Below are 5,709 nucleotides of genomic sequence, written 5' to 3'. Positions count from 1 at the left end.
CTAACCTAACCCTCTGCCTCGTAATTGTAGAATACTAGTAATCTAGTCAGGAGGCAAATAGACATATCTTGGTAGGATAAGTCTTTCTAACTAGTGTCATATATGTATTTTTAGTGCCACATAATATTGCTTGTTACATGCATGTTATTGTCCACCTTAAATAAATCACTTAAATAAAGTATTATGTGGAAAATTAACAATGTGCCAATCATGTCTATAAGCTTAATAAATGTGTCATCACCTCACATGAGAAATATACCTTTGACTAAATTTTTACTATGCACTCACATGTTGGATCCACTAAAACAAAGTCAAAATGAAAATTTGTATGCATGTGCTAACTTGTATGAAAAATGATGAAACTTCTTATTTACACTCATTTCGTTTCATGCATGATATAGAGTTGAATTTTTTATATGTTTTACCTTCTGATTTATAGGATTTTTAGGCGCAGACCTTGCATCGACACGATTTTTATTTTATTTTATAAAATTCCTACAAGCTTTGAATAATGTACGAAATTCAGTAATTTATGTACCCTTTTAAAAATCATAAAAAAATTACAGGAGTTCAATTATATTATGAGGAATAACCTGGAGAAATATTGTAAGAAAATACTTAGTTTATGACCCTTTTCGAAAATAAACAAAAAGGCCGCTCTATGGTCTAATACGATTTTAATATCTTAAATTTATTTGGTGAAGCTACCTTATAAAAATAAAGTTTTATTCAAGTGTAATACAGCAAGGAGAATATACAAATACCTTATTAAAATAATTATATTAAATTATTCAGTTTTGAACTAAAACTACCTTGCTTAGTTATTTTAATAACTGTTTTAAGAGTTTAAGTAAATTTTATTCTAAAAACCGTTTTAGAAACAACCTTTAAAGATCTTAACAAGTGTAAAAGTGATTCTTAGAAATTTTGATGAAATTATTAAATTTTGGACTCAAATGCCTTTGAAGGTTTTATTTTAAAATACTTGTCTTCACCTTCAAATTTTAAATAAATCAATATAATATTATAAGGACCTTATTTGAATATTAAATAAAACTTAAGGACTTGTCTCTAGTCATGCCTTGACTAATTAAAATATTAGTTAAGCTGTGAGTTGACTATGACGACCTTGGTTAACCATTGACTAATTAATTAGTCAATAGTTACTAAGTCAAAGTAAATTTATACTTGAAAATAATGTATCTAGCAATTCCAATCCTTGAATAACGAATTAGAAATAATGAATACTTTCTAATATATTACTTGAATAAGATGTTCCAAATCTCAAATACACTACCCGGTTAAGATTAATACCCATGAATTTCTCATGGAGTAAAAGCGTTTTCCACAGCTTGGACTAGGGCCTGCGGGAGTCTGTAAGTCCGGTATCATTTTACCGTCATGTTATCCTAGCTGCCGAACATGCCACTTAAATGGGACCTCTGAATCGGTATGCTATTTCCGGTTATCTTGGGTATGCCCCTTGAATGGGACCTCTGAGCCAAGTGCCGCTATGTTGTCGATATGTTGGGATGGTCCGCATATCGATGTATCATCGTCTCTATGAGACACATGTGAGTCTTTCGTGCTTTATGTTGGGCGCTACCTTGGTAAGTTTTAGGGATCGACGTGTCGGAAGAATGCTTAGAGAGCTTATGCTATACAAGTACGGACAGCATATCCCGAAGCTGCGTGTGGAGGGATTGTCGTTAGGATAGTAGTCGACCAGCTGCCACTGAGGAGCTGCGTGTTCCAAGAAGTGTGGAGTGGGTATATGCGCATATATTGACAGGAGCTTGATCAGCTTTACTACCTTTCAGATATCTTGGCAAATATTATTTCACGGTTGCGATCGTGTGCGGACCTTGACGATTATGATTGTCTTGGTGCCTCGAAGTGTATGGGACATGTCACTTAAATGGGACCTCTCGAGTCCATCCATTAGCCGTCCTGTTCTTCCCCACGATTAAGGTTGCTAAACCAAGTCAATTTAGTCGTCCGGTCCTATTGAGCACTAGGGGTGAGATGTAAACCTCCTAGTATCGATATGATCGACGGGATTGATGCTCCCACTCGTACTCAAGGTGAGATGCAAGCCGTGAGTATGCGTGTGACATTAGTAGTCACGTCCCGTGCTTTTTATGAAGAAAATAAATATTTTAAAAAGAAATGACTACAAGTTTTTATCCGCATAATATCTACTTGGATTTACTATATGTTGATTTATATCACATGTTGTTGAATAATGTCGTTATATTCACATATTTATCATGTCATATGCCAATATGAACCAATGTGTTACTTCATGTACATATCACATGTGTGCATGTCGATGTTGTAATGTGACTGGAGTTGTATGTTTGACCGCCTAATTGCATTACTAATATTCTCCATGATAAGAGGCCGTTGATAGAGGACGGTTAGGTTACTCCCACTAAGTGGGGCAGTTTTATTTTAATGATGTTTCAGGTAACATGGATCTTGAAGACTTGGACTTAGGAGGGGACTGTCGAGAGAATAAAACATCTTATGTTGATCTTTCATGAGATTATGTAGCAAACTTTTATTAAAGTCGGACCTTGCTTTAATTTGTAATTCGGATATTAGACCTTGTTTTATGTTCTAAACATCCAGTTTTATGAAACAACTCAATATGAGTTGACGGTTTTAAATTTTACTGATTTTTATGACTTATCTTTCTTTCCGCTTTCGTTAATTAAGTCATTAGAGAAACTGGGTTGTTACAAGAACTCACTCCCTAAAAGTCCCATGACACAAAATCGGACTATACACAATATTAAAGAGTTGGTTCAAGCGTTTAAAACTCATTCTTTTCACAAAAGTTGGAAACTAGAATAATAACTAAATCAAAGAGAGTAAGCAAAATTATTGAAAGTAAATTACATGTTTTTGAGATTTTTGAATTTTTTCAAATTTGTAGGGTTTTTCAAAATATAAGCACAATAAAAGTACGAAAGAATCTAAACATAATACTACTAAGACAAGAAATGTAAACTGCACTACAACCTAGGTAGCACCAAAACGGACACGACACAGACACGTGACACGGCATCCCATGAAATTTGGGACACGGGACACGTTGTATAAATTTGATAAAATATATATTTTATAGTTATAAACATTCGATTTTATTAATTTAAATAAGTAAAGGTAAAACTTGTTCATGATTATAACTCGTTTTCATTTCCCATCAAAACCCATCTTCTAATCAAGCTATTTCAAGAGCTCATTTTCCTTCTAAATAACATCATTCACCCCAAATGATGTCCAAATGTTATGGACACGCGTCAGACACGGCCCAAATACCACGGACACGCGTCGGACACATGCCCAAATAAATGTTGAAAGTTAGACACGGCTTTATAGGCGTCTGACACGTTTCGGCGTGTGTCCGAGGAGTGTCGGTGTCGGACACGGGACGACTGATTAAGAGAAGTGTTCGTGCTACCTAGACTACAACACATATATAAAAAAAAGACACCACTAAAGCTACCAACACTCTAACTTGGCAACAAATGTCGACAAGGGACCAATACCACCAATATCAATTCACATTCCAACAACAACTTCATCCAAAACAATAACAAACCTCCCCACACTTAAACTTGACATTGTCCCCAATGTCTAAGAACAAGGGAGGCCAAAAAAGAGAAAGGGTGAGTGAAGAAGTCTACCGTTTCAAACTCATTCTTTGGTCATTCCATTAGATGAAGTAACCTTGAATCTTCTACTTCAATCCACCGCCTTTTTGTCGGTTCTTGAAGCACATAAGAGGAGTACCTACACACATGAAACAACAAAACAAACACAAAAAGGAGCACACAAGGATACCTACACTAAAACACAACTACAAGATAGTCATTTAAAAATCCCTTCAAAGATCTCATTAACTTATCAAATGAGGAGGACCAATTCTCAATAAAGTGGTCATAATGCATCTTAACAACCAAACAAGACCACCTATAAAATCAAGAAAAAAGAAGCCGACTAGTAAGAGGCTTGTGAGGCAAGAAGTGAACACCAAATATATCATCATCACGCAAAGATTTGTCACTTGATTTTAAATTCAAAGGAAGAGGATAAAAACTTTTAAAGTCAATCGAAACATCACCCTCCCCTTTCAAACTTTTCTTAGGGGTGATGTCCATGTCTCCACCCTTAAGACTCTCCAACAAATCACTATTAAGTGACAAACCAAAAGTCAAAGTAACCTCTATACTAGGATTATCACAATCCTCATCAATAACCATGAGTTCAAATGAAGGGGTAAGATAAATAAGGTCAACACAATCAATGTAGATAAGAGGATCATCCTCAACATAATGAAAAACCTCAAATTTCTCTAAAATAGGCTCTTCAAGATCATTAACAACACCCCATTCTTCATCGAAGTGATCAACAATAATGTCCACAAGTCCTTTGTCACAAGAACTCTCAAAATTATCATCCTTTTCATTGACCAAGTTAGGAACACAAACATCCTCAAGACAAGGGGTGCGTAATTCAATTTCCTCAAGTATACAATTCTCATTCCAAGTCATATCAAGAGAATCACAAGTTATATTTGCACACTCCTCATCATAAGGTTCATTAACAATCTCATATTCCTCATGAGAGCTCTTTCCCGTGACACCATCATCAAGACAAATCACATTCTCAAGATTTTCATCAAATGTCACACACTCTAAGTCAATCAAATAAAGGTCATTCGAATCACTCTCCACAAGAGAACAACTTGTATCAAGAAAAACATAATCATTATCAAACCTCATAAACTCCAACTCACTACCATTACTTGATATTTTAAAATTCACATTTTGAGGTGTGAGTTGGTCTGTAAGAGGTGAAATTGGACAAGAATAATAGTGTGACAAATGTTTGTTAGGTGGTAGCATATTATTGACATCATTAGTCAAATTCAAATCTAAAGGGGGTGGGGAATAAGCATATGAAGGGCAAACTTGAAAAGTATGTCCTACTCCACATGGTTCACAAGTAGATGAAAAGTCATGCACACCACACATATTCATAGAGAGGAAGGAAACATGTTGAGATTGAATGTTATGCACATTGTCAAGAAGCAAATAGTCTACCTTCTTAGTCAAGTCATCAAGCAATGAATGAATATCTAGGTTGACTCTAACTTGTAGGCCTCCCTTAGGTACCACTCTATCAAATCCTCACTCCTCATCGGCTCTAGCCATTCTCTCAATCAAGTCATAAGCTTTTTTAGCATCCAAATCATCAAATTTTCCTCTAGAATCCATTATAATGAAATCCCTATTATATGGAAGAAAATTTTGAAAGAAAGTTGAGGTAATTAGCCAAGAAGGGATTCCATGATGAGGACAAGCACTCAAAAGCCCTTTAAACCTCTCCCATGACTCACTAAAACCCTCAAACTCACCTTGTTCAAAGTTAATGATGTCTTATATAAACTTAGAGGTCTTAGAAGGTGAGAAATATTTGTAAAGAAAGGCTTTAGCTAAATCATTCCAAGAAGAGAAGGTATTGGAAGGGTGCGAGTACAACCATTTCCTAACTCTTTCCTAAAGGCAAAATGGAAAAGGAAGAAGTTTTATGGTTTCATTGGGCACTCCCTCCCTTTTCACTAGACCACACAAATCCTCAAAAGTTCTAAGATGATCAGGCACATCCTCACTCTCAAATCCATGAAAGGCATCCCGA

At 35.5% G+C, this 5,709-nt stretch overlaps 1 non-coding gene across 1 annotated transcript; it reads left to right on the top strand.

Annotated features, from left to right (window-relative positions):
* Positions 1–5,355: 5,355 nt before the first annotated feature.
* Positions 5,356–5,462, top strand: LOC141593244 (small nucleolar RNA R71). Its single transcript, XR_012521346.1, has one exon. It is a non-coding gene; the product is annotated as a small nucleolar RNA R71 (small nucleolar RNA).
* The last annotated feature ends 247 nt before the right edge of the window (positions 5,463–5,709 follow it).

Source organism: Silene latifolia, chromosome 7 (assembly GCF_048544455.1).
Source record: "Silene latifolia isolate original U9 population chromosome 7, ASM4854445v1, whole genome shotgun sequence".
Lineage (NCBI taxonomy): Eukaryota > Viridiplantae > Streptophyta > Magnoliopsida > Caryophyllales > Caryophyllaceae > Silene > Silene latifolia.
The sequence above is the reverse complement of the archived record's forward strand: the minus strand, read 5'-3'. Positions and strand labels throughout refer to the sequence as shown.